The 18,007-nt window shown below is 44.2% G+C and overlaps 1 long non-coding RNA gene across 1 annotated transcript in view; it reads left to right on the top strand.

Annotated features, from left to right (window-relative positions):
* Positions 1 to 930: 930 nt before the first annotated feature.
* Positions 931 to 18,007, top strand: part of LOC140843729 (uncharacterized) — a 45,890-nt gene continuing 28,813 nt past the window's right edge. The window contains exon 1 of the long non-coding RNA XR_012121735.1: positions 931 to 1,058. This is a non-coding gene — a long non-coding RNA (uncharacterized lncRNA). The remainder of the gene's footprint in view (positions 1,059 to 18,007) is intronic.

Raw genomic sequence — 18,007 nt, 5'->3', positions numbered from 1 at the left:
TTTTATGCATCTCTCCCAGGCATGATAAGTCGAGTGAATTGCATGGTAGGGAGATATGCCAGGTGGAGGGTCTGGGGAAGAATCCCTTGGCCAGTGAAAGAAGCCAACAAGGGCATCTGGTCTGACTCAGACCTCCTGGACAGGCTGCCGTGCCTGTCAGAGCTGGACTTTATATTCTGTGGGGGCAGCTAGACGCTGAACAAGGAAACACACGGGAAGAGTAATTCCAGACCAGGGTGAGGGAATAAGAGAAACTAAAGGCATGTTGTGATAGAGAGGAGGCTGGGGGCTGGGTCAGGGTAACCAAGGAAGGCCTGGCCTGCATAGGAGACATTTCAAACAGATGCTCCAACAAGCCTAGCGTGCCACTTGCCTTGGGCTCATGGGGACAGTGCTCTCCTTAATCCCCATCCACCATTAATATTAGACCCTGACCTTGTGAAAAGCACATGCCTGCATACGGGTGTTGAGTAAACTCCCTTGTTGACTAGAAGCCACAGCGGGTGTGGACCTGCTTTGCCAAGCAGACAGTAGGGAGAGTGACTGGATGTCAAGTAAAGCTTGGTCCTGCTGGAGATTTGGGGAAATCTGCAGGAAGGGATGGAGGGGGCAGTGCCCGGAGAGCATGTTAGAACCACAATCAGACATCTTGGCTAACGATTTCAGCTCTGCCACTTGCTAGCTTTCTACCCTTGGGCAAATCAAAGGGCTTCACCACCTCAGTTTTCTCTGCTTTAAAATAGGGATAATACCCGGCTCAGAGGGCTGTTTTCATGGTTCAGGGAGAGGACGCATGTGCAAAGTACTTGGCAGAGTCCCTGCCCTGGAGTAGCTCTGATTGCACGTGTCCGCCCTCCCTCCCTCCCTCCTTTGACTCTTTCCCTTCCTTCTTACTTCCCTTCCTCGTGTCTTCCCTCCTCCTGCTCCCTCCCGCACCTTCCCAGGAGCACTGATGACAGAAGAGATTTAGCTGTTCCAGGCCTCACAAAGGAGGTGGGTGAGCCAACACCTACCATCCTTGCGGTGTTACCAGGCCTGTTCGCAGAGATCTGCTGAAGGTAGAAAGCCTGGGTGATTTTGCTTGTGCTTGTCTCTGACAGAGCAAAGACATGCTTTTGATTCTGTTTTCTCTCTCCTTTAAAATCACACAGCATCATGCAGCCTAAACAAGATCCTTGTTTGATCCCCTCCTTTATCTTTCTCTAGCCTGGCTTTGGGCTGTCTTATTTGGGATCTCAACAGAGGCAGGAGGAAAAGCTTCTGGAGGAGTGGGGGAGGGGGGCTGGCAAAGTGCTCTTCCTTTACAGGCAGAGCTGTGTGAGTGGTTCTTGGCTCACCAGCTGCATGGACGAGTGTGCTTAGCTGTCTTTGGCACATAGTTCCTGGTTTCCTTGGTCCCATCTGGATCTCTTGATTTCAGCTCAGAAGGGCTATAGTCTCATTTTGGGGGGGAGGGATACATACATATCAGCCTTAGAAATAGTATTTATTAAGCACCTACTATGTGCTTAGCTCTGCACAAAGTAAGCCCTGGGGAGGCACTAGATATTCAAAAATCTAGAGTTATGACTATCAGAGGAGTTGGAGAGCTTTAAGGAGGTAGGATTCTTCCAGACTGCCAGAAGGTCTAGTTCACCAAACACTCATTGAGCATATGATGTGGATATAGCTTCCAACGAGCTCTTGGTTGAGTGGGAGAGAGAGATGTGTAAGAAATCACAATGTAACAGGACAAGTTGCAAAATAGAAACACAAAGGAAGTTCTAAGAAAACACAGAATAGAGAGTGCCTGAGAGGCGGGGGGAAGGAGAAGTAGGGGACATCAGGGGTAGGAAGGTGGTCCAGGCAGAGGTGTTTCCAGGCAGGGGTGAGAGTCCAGGTACTGAAGAGCTTGGCTCCTGCTGGGCCAGTCACCGTGTGGTTGCTGGGGTAGGGGCTGGGTAGCAGGGCACTTGGGGCTTTGGGCCAGTGGCTGTCTATCAATTTGTTCAAAAGTCTTTCTGTGCTTACAGACCGATTCTGTCCTACCAGTCCGTATTGGTGGAATGTCAGTCTGCTCTGAGTAAGAGGGAAATGGCCCCTGAGAAGAATGGTGATGGCTTAGGGCAGCTGAACTGCTGGGTGAGCCTGTGGCAGTGGTAGGAGACAAGGTCGGAAAGGCAGGTGGGGGCCAGAAGACGAATAGCCTTTTATACTGAGTTTAGAGCTTGGACCGTAACACAAAGCCAATGGGGGCAGTTGGAAGGCAGGCTATGGGAGAGCCCTGTGGTTTAGGTGGATGGTCCTGCAGCTGCGACAAGGTGGATTGGTGAGGGAGGGAGACCCATCAAGAAGCTTTTCTAGGAATCCTTGAAAGAGAAAAGAGAGTCCAAAATAGGGCCATGGCAATGAGGAGGAGAGGGGCATAGGTTTCTGATACACAGGTGGTTGATTGGATGTATAAGATCAGGCAGAGGAAAGGGAATGTTTAGTGTGACCCTCTGGGTTTTAGCATGAGTGAATGGTGGTGTCAGGCTATGGAATCCAAAAGAAGAAGCTGGGGGTGGGTGGATAAAGGGCCACTTGTTCACGGGGAGGACTAGATAAGGAGAGCAGTGGGTGAGAAGCCAAGGCTCAGGAAGTCCTGTGAGTGAGAACAGCGTAGTGTGGATAGGGCACCCCACTGGAGCTGAGCAACATGAGCAGAGGAAAGGAGTGGGACATAGGTGGGCTGTGTTTCATTCAGGCCATGGAGCTGGCTGAAGGGTTTGGTCTTGGTGGCACCATGGAGTGACAGGCTGAAAGGGGTGTTAAGATGAGACCAGTGTTAACATTGGGCTGGCAGCTGAGTGTGGGTTGGGCTGGATGAAGGATCCTGGAGAGAAAGGACTGAGTGGGAAGCTCTTGGGAGGCCCACTGAGCTCTAGGGATCTGGGGGGTCCTGGAGGGGGTCCTAGGGAGACAGTGGGAGTGGGTCAGGGGCTACTGAAAGGATCAAGGGGTAGTAAAAGCAGGGAGCCTCACTTCACTGCTTTTTGTTGTTTTATATTTGGGGGTTGGTGAGATATTTCATCTGACCCCAGAGTTCTTCTGGGAAAATAAAATTCAAAAACCACCGCACTCCTCATAGGGGCAGCCACACAGACTCCCTGGAAAAATGGTGTAGAACTTCAATAGTGTGGATGGGGGTTGTGATCTACAGCAGGAAGGAGGTGACATGCATGTCTTATGGCAGATTTAAAGCTTTGTACTTTGGGTTTGAAGCTCCAAAGTTCAAATGAGTTAACACGAGACTTAATTATATCCTCTCATTTTCTCATTTCACAAATATTTATTTTGTTCCCTGTTATGCACTGCATAGAATACAAAGACCCAACCTCTTCTCTACAGGACCTTGTTGCTTATAAATTAAGGAACAGGTAAGGCTCAAATGCCAGTTAAGTCAAACCCATCTAGGTAAGGGCACAGGGGCCTAAATTGAAGACATCTCAAAAACATGCCAAGCAGGGAATGGCTCAGGCAGGGAGGCTGACTGTCCCTCACTTCCTGGGAGGGCCTCACGGAGCAGGTGGAACACTGGAGACTGAATTTCCAGCCTGTCATAGAAGGAGAAAGAAAGGCCTGGAAGGGAAGTTCAGGGAGTTGGAATTGCTGGCAAGTATAACCCAGGGTTTGGGTGTGAATGGATGAGGGAATATGAACCAAGGAGAGAATGAGGTCGGTTCATGGAGCTGCCGTGGTGGGAAGCTCAGTAGCCAAAGCTGCGGGGTAGGAGGTCCTAGTGGGAAGAATCACTTCACTGCTGTCGTGACCCCAAAGGGACCAAAGCAACACGCCCAAGGTCTTGATTCTTCTCTAGGCTTTATTGTCTAATCTCTTGCGGCGGTTACAGCAGTTGTCGGGCGACTCTTCTCCCTCCCGGCGGCTCCCTTATATTCAGTCACCCAACCAATCCGGGACAGTATCATGCGTGACCTTTAAGCGGATAGGTGTCACGCGCCACTCTAAGCGGGCAGCACGAGCTGTGCACGGGTACGGAAGTCTGCTGGGCCAATCCCCAACAAGGAAGAGGGGAAAGGGTGGTGAGCAGGAAGCAGGCGCCATCTTTAGGGCGTTGTCCAGCTAGAGTGGGGCTCAGCCTTGGCTGTAGGCCGGGCCCCCACATCTCCCCCTTTATTGTTTTATAACCAAAGGGCTGTCGGGATCATGCCTGTCTTAGGTCGTCTGGAGTCTGCGGCATTCTTACCCGTCCTCAGGCAATAGACAGCTTAGGTCTGAGCCCTGTCTTAGGTTGATATGCGCAGCTCCTTATCTTACCCGTCCTTGACTACTGATCCAGCATATTAAGCCATACTCTAGGGGAGATGCCTTCCTCTAGCACTGCCATGGCCTGCAACAGGACCTTCCATTCTCCCCGTTGCTGTTTTTGTAACAGACTTTCCTCCCAAGCAGGAGAGGCCCACAATTAGCAATATTCCTATGACACCTACACCTGACCAGGCTTTGGTGGCGTTTAACATCTTGCCTAACTGTCTGGACAAGTTGGCAGCTTTAGAATAATTATGAAAAGGAATACCAGTAATACACCCCTGTATAAGAATGGACGCAGCCCACAGACAAAACCTCCCCCAAGAGGTCCAATTGTTCTTGAAGAAGGTTCAGTGGCCTGGGACAGACCATTCAGCGTCTCTGCCATAGGAATGGTGATAGCGCGGCGGTGGCTACAGCTGCAGCTCGGCTCCGCCGTGGCCTGCTGTAGGATCCACGGCAGGAGCAGAAGCAGTGCGATCATCTTGTACCTCCGCTCCGGGGTTTTCCACTCTGCATATCAGACGTTCAGGTACCCAAACGGGGTTCTGCTGGCCCTGTGGAAAAACAGAAACCAAGCCTCGGGTCCAGATTATCACTGGGTCCGGGCCTTTCCATGTTCCTTCCAACACATCCTTCCACAAAACTTTAGGCATGTGTTTTGGATTGGATTGTTGGCCGTACCGCTCTGCTGCACTGCGGCCATTTTTGTCCAGTGTTCTAAAATCTTCTCCTATTCCCCCTTTTTGTTTATATAAGGCATTCTTGAGGGTGAGGTGAGTGCGTTCCACCATACCCTGACCCTGAGGGTTGTCTCTAGCTCTCTGCTGCTCTCATGACACAAAAGGATGTCATCCATATAATGATAGATGACTGTTTCCTGACAGTTTGTAAGGCCTTCTTTACATACACATGGTGGGGCTATTAGCCATGCCCTGTGCCAATAAACCTTTGACAGTCTCTGGGGTGAAGCGGGATGGAGAAGAAACAGTCTTTGATAATCTCCACTTGCCAACTTTTTCCTAATTACAAAAATAGGTGTGTTCCATAGCGAGGTAGAGGGCTGGAGATTTTTAACTATGGGGCATGATTCTCTATAGTGTTCAGGAATGCCCTGGCAGTCTTTGTTTTCAAAGGGGTTCCATTAGCTCTAAGGAGCACTTTCAGAGGTTCCTAGAGGCCTCCGTCCCCATCCTCTCTCTAAAGGGGCAAGTATCCTAGTTATGATTTAGATGGACTATGTCGCTAATTCTGCGAACCTTTTGATTTCGTTGCCACTCTGCGAACCTTTTTATTTCGTCGCCACTCTGCGAACCTTCACTGGCGCCTCCTCATTCCATATATTATAATAAACAATGCCACAAACACTAACAGGACACACACACTACACATAAACACCCACCGCAACTGCCTGCCGTCTGCCCTGCCATGTATACTTTCAGTTTGCTCGCCGATCCACTCACCCCCCTCGGTTCCCTCTCCCGGTCTGGCCAGCTGACCGAAGGGCGTCCAGCGACGTTCCTGAAGAGTTACAAGCTCTACTTCATCGGCAGGCACCAGGGTCAGCGGATCAGGTCGCGACAAGGTTTAGCGATTCCCGGGGTTTGGCACCACTTGTCGCGACCCCAAAGGGACCGAAGCAACACGCCCAAGGTCTTGATTCTTCTCTAGGCTTTATTGTCTAATCTCTTGCGGCGGTTACAGCAGTTGTCGGGCGACTCTTCTCCCTCCCAGCGGCTCCCTTATATTCAGTCACCCAACCAATCCGGGTCAGTATCATGCGTGACCTTTAAGCGGATAGGTGTCACGCGCCACTCTAAGGGGCAGCATGAGCTGTGCAAGGGTACGGAAGTCTGCTGGGCCAATCCCCAACAGGGAAGAGGGGAAAGGGTGGTGAGCAGGAAGCAGGTGCCATCTTTAGGGCGTTGTCCAGCTAGAGTGGGGCTCAGCCTTGGCCATAGGCCGGGCCCCCACAACTGCCTTGTTTCCTAATTGTAACAAGGGAGTTTGCCTGAGTCCCCGATGAGCTCAGCCTCTCTCCTTCCAGAGGCCATGGCAGATGTAACTCACTTGACCACAGTATTTCCCCCTTTGAGCCCAGAGGCAGCCTCATTTCTCCTCCACACCCCAGGCTGCCCCTCCTTCTCAGATGGAGGATACATGTTTGATGAAACCGATTTGTGAGCCCTGGACTAGTTACTCCAAAAGGACACTTTCATTGCTGCCATTTTAGGGTTCTATAACTTACCAACAACTGTGGACCTTGTACAGTTCAATATGTTCACATGCCCTGGGATGCTGTTTTTTTTCCTACTCTCTGTGATTCAGGAGATGTCAAACATCCATTCAAGTTTAAAACTCAAGCACCAGCAACAGCACAGACCTAAAGCTTTAGGAGCCTTTGAGCCTTGAGATCATATTTTGTGAATTTACTACATCCACCTGCACTGAGAGAGCCAATGAATTTTTTTTTATTTATGAAATCTCTACCATTTCTCCTGCCCCAGCTTTATCAGGAAATTATTGACATATAACATTGTGTAAGTTTGAGGTGTACAATGTGATGACTTGTTATACTTATGTACCATGAAAATGAGGGCCGCAGTGGGGGTGACTAATACCCCCATCATCTCATCTAACTACCACTTATGTTTTGTGATGAGAAAATTTAAGGTTTACTCACTTAGCAAATTTGAAGTATATCATATTGTATTGTTAACTATAGTCATCATGTTATACATTAGATGCCCAGAAGTATTCATTTTATAACTAGAAATTTGTACCATTTGACTGACATCTCCTCATTTCTCCCATCCACTGACTCCAACTACCATTCTAATCTGTTTCTGAGTTTGGTTTTCTCTTTTTAGATTTCACATACAAGTGAGATCATATAGCATTTGTCTTTCTCCATCTGACTTATTTCACTTAGTGTAATGCCCTCAAAGCCCATCCATGTTGTTACAAATGGCAGGGTTTCTTTTTTTCTTATGGTTGAATAATATTCCATTGTATATATGTAGTATGTCTTCTTTATTCATTCACCTGCAGTTGGACATTTTGTTTGTTTGATTTCATAGCTTTGCTATTGTAAATAATGCTATAGTGAACATGGGAGGGCAGATATCTCTTTGAGATCCTAAATTCAATTCCTTTGAATATCTGCCCAGAAGTGAGATTGCTGGACCATATGGTCATGCTATTTTTAATTTTCAAAGAAACTCCATGCTGTTTTCCATAGTTGCTGCACCAATTTACATTCCCACCAATATGGTTTTCTTTTCTCTACAACCTTGCCAACACTTGTTATTTCTTGTCTTTTTGATAATAGCCGTTCGTAAAGGTATGAGATAGTATCTCACTGATATTTTGATTTGCATTTCCCTGACAATTAATGATACCAAGCATCTTTTCATGTAACCTGTTGGCCATTTGCATTTTTTCTTTGGAAAACTATGTACATTTCCTCTGCCCATTTTAAAAATCAGATTGTTTGGTTTTTGTTATTGACTTGCTAAGATCCTTATATATTTTGGATATTAACCCCTTATCAGATATATGATTTGCAAATATTTTCTCTCATTTGGTAGGTTACCCCTTTATTTTGTTGATTGTTTCCTTTGGTGTATAGAAATTTTTTAGTTTGATACAGTGTCAGTTTTTATTCTTGCTTTTGTTGCTTGCGCTCTTGGTGTCCTATCCAAAAAATCATTGCAAAGACCAGTGTCAAGTCCCACATTTTCTTCTAAGAGTTTTATAGTGTTAGGTCTTATGTTTAAGTCTTTAATTTTGAGTTACTTTTTGTGAGTTGTAGGATAGGGGTCCTATTTCATTCTTCTACATGTGACTATCTAATTTTCCCATCACCATTTATGAAGAGAGAATCCTTTCCTCATTGAGTAGTCTCGGCTCTCATATATTAGTCGATCATATACGAAAGAGTTTATTTCTGGGTTCTTGATTCTGTTCCATTGTTTTATGAGTCTATTTTTGCACCAATACCATACTGTTTTGATTACTATAGCTTTGTATTATAGCTTAAAATCAGGAATTGTGGTACATCCAGCTTTGTTGTTCTTTCTCAGGATTGCTTTGGCTATTTGGGGTCTTTTGTGGTTACATAAGAATTTTAGAATTGTTTTGTTCTATTTCTATAAAAAAGTGCCATGGGATCTTGATAAGGTTTGCATTGACTCTATATATGGCTTTGGGTAGTATGGTAATTTTAACAATATTAATTATTCTAATCTATGAAGACAGGATGTCTTACCATTTGTTTGTGTCTTTTCAATTTCTTTCATCAAAGTCATAGTTGTCAGTGCATGGTCTTTAAAACCTCCTTGGTTTAATTTATTCCTAAGTATTTTATTGTTTATGACAGCATTGTGACTGAAATTGTTTTATTTCTTTTTCAGGTATTTCATTATTAGCATATAGAAACAACAGATTTTTATATGTTGATTTTGCATCCTGCAACTTAACTGAATTCATTGACTAGTTCTAACAGTTTTTTAGTGGAGTCCGTAGAATTTTGCAGATATAACATTACATAATATGCAAACAAAAACAGTTTTATTTCTTCCTTTCCTCTTGGGATGGCTTTTATTTCTTTTTCTTGCCTGATTTCTCTGGCTAGGCCTTCCAGTACAATGTTGAATAGGAGTAGAGAGAGTGGGCACCCTTGTCCTGTTCCTGATATTAAAGGAAAATGTTTTTAACCTTTCACCATTGAATATAATGTTAGCTATGGGCTTCTCATGTATGGCCTTTATTATCTTGAAGTATGTTCCTTGATACTCAATTTGTTGAGAATTTTTATCATGAAAGGATGTAGTTTGTAAAATGCGTTTTCTGCATCTATTGGGATGTCTTATGATGTTTGTCTTTCACTCTATTAATGTGATGTATCACATTTATTGACTTGTGTATGTTGAAGCCTTCTTGCATCCTAAGGATAAATTCTACTTGATCATGATATATGATCCTTTTAATGTTTTATTGAATTGGTTTGCTAATATTTTGTTGAGAGTTTTTACATCTATATTCATGAAGGTTATTAGCTTATAGTTTTCTTTCCTTTTAGTGTCCTTGTCAGCTTTGGTATCAGGGTAATGCTGGCCTTGTAAAATGAGTTTGGAAGTGTTTCCTCCTCTTCAATTTTCTGGAGAAGTTTGAGAAGGATTGGGGTTAATTCTTCTTTAAATGTTTGGTAGAAATCACCAGGGAAACCATCAGGTCCTGGAATTCTCTTTTGGGAGATTTTTGATTACTGATTCAATCTCCTTACTCATGATTGGTCTGTTCAGATTTTCTGTTTCTTCATGATTTAGTCTTGGTAGATTGTATGTTTCTAGGAATTTATCTTTTCTTCTAGGTCATCCAATCTGTTGGCATAGTCTTGTTCATAGTAATCCCCTATGATCCTTTGCATTTCTGTGATATTAGTTGTCATGATTCCTCTTTAATTTATGTTATTTGAGTTTTCTCTCTTTTCTCTTAGACTAGCTAAACATCTGTCAATTTTATCTTTTCTAAAAATCAGCTCTTAGTTTTGTTGATCTTTTCTATTGTTTTTTTGGTCTCTATTTCTTTTATTTTTGCTTTGGTCTTTGTAATTTCCTTCCTTCTGCTAACTGTGGGCTTAGTTTGTTCTTGAAATCTCTAACACTTGAGTAACAGAGGAACGAAGGTGGTCTTTCATAAGGCAAAGGAACTGGGGTTTCTTCCTCCTTCTTATATTAGGCTGTAATGTGGGAGCAAGGATGTCACAGAACCAGTCTCTGTAAATGGAAGAGGCCTGAAGGATTCTAGCAGTGATGCTCACCACCTGGTCCTGGATGAAACAACCCAAGAGAATGCCCTTGCTCTTCAGCCACCATAAGTGAGATGGAGAACATGTACATACAAGAGTTGCATGATTCCAAATATGTCTACACTGGCTTAGCACTTCCTCCCACCAGGTCTCCTCCAGCAGTCATGGTGCAGTGAGCAAAGTAATGGCTAGCATAGTATGTTTTTTATGTGGTCATACATAGTACATTTACATGAATGTTTTTATTCTGAGAATTGGTCATTCTAAATTTGGGGGCTTTAAATATCTATTACTTCATGAAATGGTGCTAGTATGTCTTTCTTGCTTTGGCAAAAGAATAAGTTGGCAATTCTATTTTAGTGCCAAAAAACTTCTTAGAAAAATATTTTGGTATATGAGATCCAAGTTCTGGGGTGCCACAGCATAAGCTTCATGGCCAAACTCCTCATGGAGCTTCAAAAGTCAGTCTGCATATGTGTTTGCTGATTTGATGATTGTATATGTTATTGATTAAATTTCCCTTCTGTTAACATTGTTAGTATCTGGTATGCATTTCCTGGATACCAGGTATTCCCAGGAGTACTGAAGACAGGAAGAGTATGCCAGTCTTGGGCAATACTGTACAAAATATATTTAGAGGGTCTAAAGAAAGGACTGGCTGTCCTTATGGGACATCCCTTTACAATGTAAACTGGCATGGGCACTGGAATGTCTGCTGAGCTGAGAGGAGCCCTGTGATCATGTTTGCAGTCTGCTGTTAATAGCTGTGAGTCCTTAGTTAAGTCACTATGAGTGGATGCCTCATTTAATGGATGAATAATGTGGGGCTTGGGCTGGATTCTCCTCTGAGGTTCTTTCTAAGTCTTCAGTTGTGACAGCACACTTAGTTTTGAGGTTACTTGTCATCTCAGGTGACAGAACTATAATTGGAGATCACTAGTCATGACACCATACAGGATGTAATTACTCCCAGATGAAACCTAATTGATTAACCCCCAGGTTGGGTGAGAGTGACAGAGTCTGAGGCAAGGAGAGACTGGCTGTCACTCAAGGGCCTTTTATTTCTTTCTACCATTGCCCCCACTCCCTGGTGCTTCATGATTCCTTCAGTGAGTGTTAAACTCTGAACTGAATTGTTCTTGCATCATTTCATATGTACTGGTTTATTCTCTTTAAATAGATATTGCTCTTATGGAGGACTGGGACTGAATCTTTTCAAAGTGGTGTGCTGATAAGATGTTTAATAAATGGCTCTCTGGAACAGAAAAAAGTCCTGGTTTATAGTCTTTGCAGATTCTGAGGTGTAAGAAACCTCCCACAATGGCCAATTTCAAGCTACCAATGGGGTGTCATTGAAGCCAAAAAGATGTGCACAGTTGGCTCTCATGAGCCTGTATGAGTTGGTATGAGCTGGTATAAGCTGGCTTTAGCACACTCTGTGGATCTGAGAGCAAACAGTACATGGCTGAGCTCACACACTAAGTTCTCAGGAATTGCTTGTTTGGCAGCATCCCCATTATGAGGACGAGCAGGAAAAGAGAGGACAGAGAGAAGGTGCTGCTTAGACCACCAGCGGGGCATTTGTTAGCACCTTTGGAAAGAGACTATTTCCCAGATGTCTTTTCCATCATCCATCTGTGGCCAAGTGATCTTTCTCAAATATATTTTGGATCATGTCACCTTTACAAATCTTCAGTGGCTCCCCATTGCCTAAAAGATGAATTCTAAATGCTTTTGCAGGGAATTCAAGTCCTTCAGGATCTGGTGCCCGATTGCCTTATGAATCGCATCTCCAGCATTCTTTGGCATAGATTCAACGTCTCACCATCTCTGTACTTCCAAATACTGCAAAGGTCATGGTTTCAAGCCTCCTGACCTTTGAAGGCAGTATGGCCTCTGTCTTCCTTGCCTTTCTTCTGCTCACCATGGTAGAATATTTACCCACTCTTCAGGGCTTGCTCATGTGTTACCTCCTTTATGGAGCTGGCCCCAACATTACTTGGGTAGTTGGTGCTAAAGTGCTCCTTGGCATCTTTAGATAACTGTTAGAGCATGGATCACACTGTACAGTACTATTACATAAATGTTTATCAGATGTGAGCTCCTTGAGGGCAAGGAACATTTCTTATTTGTTTTATCCCTTGCACCCAGTGCTATGCCGGGCACACAATAGTTGTGCAACCACTGTGTGTTAAATAGCTAAATCAGAAAGGCAATTGGACTTTGCCTCTCCTAACTCCCTGTCTCTGATTCAACTACATAATTAGGAATTGGCAGCAGTTTCAATTCTTCTGTCCCCACCTGGGCTTAAACCAATACTAAAAAGTTTTATTTGGTTGACTGTTGTCCTTCCAGGCAGATGAAAGTGGCAATTCAACCCTCTCTCTCTTATCAACCACTGCATGTGTCAGAGCATTTGAATACGGTGTGTTGGGGGTGCGCAAGCTCTCTGGTGACTTCTTTCGATTTAATTAGTCTGACCTTCTGTGATAATCCCCCTTGGATGTCCCTGACTGTCCCCCTCCACTTCTGTATCATGTTCGGGCTTCTGCCTTCATCAGCAAAAGACCAACTGCTCAGCTCAGCCTGTAGCATAATTCACAGCTTGGCTCTCAAAAATGAACTTTTACTCTGGTGGAGCTGCTCTTAGCATTAAAATTGGCCTGAGAGAGCTAGGAAAGTTTATCTTGGAGCCAGCATGGGGTCCATCCCTCCAAGTCAAATATTTCTCTTTAAAACTAGAATGAGCTTTAGTGTGGCACTACCAATAGCTTCCTGAAATATTGGTATATCTTTAAGCATTAACATTTAGTTACAGTGCTGAAGGCTTTCTGGAGAGTTTTTATTTCTTCCCATCCTCCTCTTCTGAATAATCAGAGCTTTCATACATGCTTTCCTTTCATTTCAGTGCGTGCAATCTCTCTGTTCAGGAGGAGTGCACTGAAATAGCTCAATACTGGGCTAATCAAACAACTATTTTCAGTCCACCCTCGTAAGAATTTTCCAAATGAAGGACAGGCCACTACAGAATGATCCAGAAAGTGAAAATGGTACCTCAGGGGCCTCGGGTCTTCTGAGTGCTGGGAAAATTTGGGGGAATTTAATACTCCCCTTTTAAGCCCCTAGCCCAGGCTGTGAGCTGTATTATTGTTATTTTCTCCATTTACTGTTTCTTTCACGATTTTGGAATAAAAACAGCAGTATATGAAGGAATGACTTCTTTCTCATCAGTATAAGATGGGATGGGGCCATTCATAACATGGGTTTATTTAACATTCATTGACACATACCCTGGGCCAGGAATTATTCTATCCGCTAGAGATATGGAGATGAATAAGGACTGGCCACTGCCAATGAAAAATCCACTGAGTGGAAGAGATGGATACACCAACGGAGAAGTACAATTGAGGTACACTAACAGGGTATCTGGAACCTGAAACAGGGACAGTTAGCTCTGTGGGAGAGAAATGGAGAAGTTGGCATAGAGGACAAGACACTTGAGCGGGGGGTGGTGAGGGCAGTAGAGTTTCTACAGCTGCTGCTGATTGGGAGGAGCTCTCTGGGCAATTTGGTGGCTGGAGGAAAGAATGTGAGTTTGGGGTAGCTGGAACACAGGGAACACAGGAGTGGGGCATTGGGTAATAAGGCTGGAAGGATCTTTGGAACCACACTAAAAAATATTTTTATGCAGTTCTAAGGAAATGGGATTTATCTTGTTGGCACTGTAGCTATGGTAGGGTTTGAAGTGGAGTAAGGGTATATACTCAGATTAGAATTTTAAAAAGATAATGGACGATGTGGCCAAGAGGAATGCCAATCAGCTAAGAACACTATGTTGACAGACTTAGTAAAGCAATGATGAGGGCCTCAGCTGAGCCAAGGGCAGGAGACAGAGATGGGAGGGAGTCATCTGCAGCTGCCAGTTAAAGCCATCATGCAGGGGCTCAGAGAGTGACACTAACGACAGCAGTCATCAAACACTGTGGATGCTGAAGAGCCGATGAACAATCAGGAGAGGGTGTGGGAAGCTTTGTACTCAGTGATTCACCTAGATGTGTGGGGAGGTGTTTCGGAGTCAAAAGGCCACTGAGATTCTATGGCAGAACATTTTACTGCTGCTTGAATATCCACATGCTCACCCAGGTCCCAGTTCCCTTGCAGGTGGGTAGGGTTAGTGCTAGGGCTGACGCGCTCTGTGACTATTTCTGGCCAGTGGACTATAAGCAGCAGTGATCTATGCTGCTTCTAGGTTGAAACAATTCAGAGCTGGCTCTTCCTTGGCCTGGTGTCCTGGAGCCACGACTTCCACATGTGTGACTATAGGATGTAGGTCCCCTGGACCCATGAGACACCACTTGATAGGAAACTGCCCTAGGGTGTTGCCAGCTCCACAGTGAGCTACTCATGAATAAAAGATGAATTTTTATAGCTAAACCACAGTGATTTTAGGGTTTTTTGTTACCACAGCATAATCTAACCTAGCCTGCAAAAATACTTCCTTCCTCTCTGGGGTAGTAAGGCGTCAGGGAGCTGGGATAAGGGCAGTGCCCAGTGACTGCAGGTTAGTTTACCTCCTTACCACAAGCTGGTACATCAGAAAAGTGTTTGGAAGGAGCCACCTGGCAGAGGTATGCTCGTGTGCCTCAGCACATTTTGGCTCCCCTTGAATGGAGAATATGACAGTTTCCTCAAGCAGGCAGCCTCTTGGGAGAGAAAAAAATGATTATATGGTGAAATGCCCGAGTCCTACATGATGACAGAGAGAGTGACAGCAGCTCTTAATACTTCTGGAGTGTCATCCTGAGAGAGCATAAATGTATTAAAAGCCTTTGGGAGCAGGATGAAAACTTGTCTGGTCATCAATAGCACATGCCTCCTGCCCAGCCTGAGGCAGTGAAGGAGGCCCAGGTGGGAAGGGGATTCACAACCAGGCGCTGGAGGAGGGATGGCTGGAGGACCTGGGCACGTGGGGTCTGGAGCAAAGAGGACTTGGTGGGGATTACATGATGGGGCCTTTTAAAAATTTGAGGGCTGTTATGTGAAAGGGAGCAGATTTGTTCCTGGTGGTCCTGCAGGGCACAGTTAGACTAGTGGATAGACATTACATGGAGACAGATCCCAGCCTCTTGGAAGATAAACATGGCCACAGACAGAGCTATTGAAAGATGGATTGTCAGGGCTGCCTCAGTGGCAGTGAGCTCCCCATCACTGAAAGTGCTTAACCACAGGCTGGGAAACCTCTTGGTAGAGAGGTGGATACTGTAAAAGGGAGGAGTGGCTTAGGAGACACCAGGGTTTACATACCTGTTCTACTTCCACTTCACCCACCCCAAAGCTGTGTGATCTTGGGCAGGTCAAGTGACCTTTCTGAACTGGTTTCCTTAATTGTGAATAATAAGTCCTTCCTCTCAGGATTATGACAGATATGATGTGAAATATATTTACAAGCTAATTTTGAGAAATATTGATAATAACATCAGCATTCACCACCACAATGACAGGACCTCACATCTACTGGATACTTACTCTGTGCTAGCTACCATACTTTGTACATGTCATTTCAGCTGACACTTGTAATAACCATGTAAGACAGATGCTATTATTTTCCCCTTTTACACATGAGGAAACAGAGGACTGGAGTGATTGGCCCAAGGTTACACAGCTAGAAAATGGCAGACTAGGGATCCCGATCCAGTATGTCTGGATCTGGAGTCTAAATTCTTAATTATTAAGCTCGTTACTGCTTTTTCAGTATCAAAATAGAAGATGCTTTTGCTGCTTTGAATACTGTAAAGGACTAAGGTTTTATTGAAACAGGCTCATTTTTGGGTGGGTCACTGGTCTTGATGAAATTAAATTTTCTTCTATTATCTTTTTGACTACCATTGTATGCATAATATTCAGTTGTGTTAGAGCTGATGTTTAACAATGAGTATGTTCCAGTTATCTATTGTTACATGATTATCTACCATAAAACTTGGTGGCTTAAAATGACAATAGATACTGTATTATTATTTCTCATGGTTCTGGATGTTAGCTGGGCTCAGCTAGCAATTCTTGCTCAGGGTCTCTTCTGTAGTTCCAGTCAGATGATGGCTGGGGCTGGAGTTATCTCAAAGCCTTCCTTACTACACATCTGTGTCTCTGTGCTTGTTGCCTGTTGACTAGGGCACCCACATGTGGCCTCTCCATGAGGCCTGGGCTTCCCCATAGCATGGCGACTCAGTTTCATGAGTGAGCATCCCCAGACGGCCGGGTGTTTTTTGACCTGGTCTTGGAAGTCACAAAGAACCACAGTCAAATCCCTCCCAGGTTCAAGAGGAGGGACCACAGACTCCCACCTCTCGACAGGAGTGCTGAAATCATGTAAGAAGAACATATAAGATAAATGATATTATTAAGGCAATTTTGAGAAACGCAATCTGCCAAAGGCTGATAAGATGCATTAATTCAAGGAATTTTCTTGGGAGAGTAGTACATAAAGAGCTGAAAAATAAAGGGCTGAGAATTTATACAGTTTCCATTTTGTGGTTATTTCATTTGAAAGAAAACCATCCCAGTTGGTATTTTCAATACTTTTTGTTCACTTAAACATTGGTTAACCCCTCACATACTCTTGAACAACTTAAACATGGACTTTCAGCCAGGCCAGTGTCTGATATATACCCTTCATGGACTCTATTCTGTTACATATTTATATATGGAAATGACCATCCCATAGCTTACCACTTCAACATTTATAGTTATGCCTTTTTCTGCCCAAGATTTTGCTAGAAATTATTGTATGGGCATTTGTTCACTGGCTAAAAAAATTCCCCCTTTTTAAGAAAATATTTAAAAGAGGGTGGATAACATTAGTCATGATATATTGGGTATAAAGGAAGTATTTGAAAAAAGACCAAGAGACTGTGGCAAGTTCATAATGTATGAATTTCCCTTTGGGAAATTGTCCTTAGTGGTTTTGTCCTCAAATGCTTCTGAAAGGAATTGGAGACATCTGGATTCTCTTTGATTTTAGGATTCTTAGGATTTAGGATTTCTGATTACAGGACTCCCCTGTTCTAAGGAAACCATGGTTATGGACTAAGGGCTAAACATTGCCTTTGGGTCTTTTATTTAGTTTATGCTGTTGATGGAAAGGCTCTGTCATGGGAACCTGGGCAAGGAAATGGGGGATCAGGTCATATGCTGTTGAGTTTTGACAGCTGGGCTTTAAGTGCCTGCCAACTGGGTGAGGCAGAGAGAAAGAAGGCAATAAAAAGAAAACTGAGGGAGTGAGACACCATCTTGGCATTGGGGTGTTGTCTGTGGCTCTCAAGGCGTGGCCTTGGCCCTGCTTCCGACATCGTGCTCATTCTTTCCTGGGCCTCAGGGACCTGACAGTGTTCACGCTCCTGCTGGCTTCCCCTTCTCGTCTCTCCAAGCCCACGGAATCCATGCAGGGCAGTGCCTTATAAGCACTTTGGTCTGCACGCAGCAGTGCCTTTCAGAATTTATGTCAGCGGACAGGGTGCTGAGGAAGAATTGATTAACTCCATATCATAGACTGGGGTAGGACCAGAAATTTATAGAGGAAAACCAAAGAAACAAAGGGCCAGGTGGAAGAAGTGATTATAGGCTGTAGGGAATGTCACTGTGCCACCCAAGGGTGACTATGTCTTAAAGTGTATGCATGTGTATAGAAAGCAAATGGGAAACCAGGATGGATGTGAACCTCTCACTTGCCCAGCAACGAGACCTAAAGAGGGGAAGGGAGAAAAAGTGAAGACCGCTAGAGATGAAGGCTTCATAAGAATAATTATTTTAGATATTTTTTAGAGCCCCAGACTAGAGAAATTATAATTTATAAAACATGTATGTGATATATATGCTATAAACACATATATGATATACATGATAAACAGATAT

The sequence above is a fragment of the Manis javanica genome, chromosome 10, assembly GCF_040802235.1.
Source record: "Manis javanica isolate MJ-LG chromosome 10, MJ_LKY, whole genome shotgun sequence".
In the NCBI taxonomy this organism is placed as follows: domain Eukaryota; kingdom Metazoa; phylum Chordata; class Mammalia; order Pholidota; family Manidae; genus Manis; species Manis javanica.
This window is presented reverse-complemented; position numbering and strand designations above follow the sequence as displayed.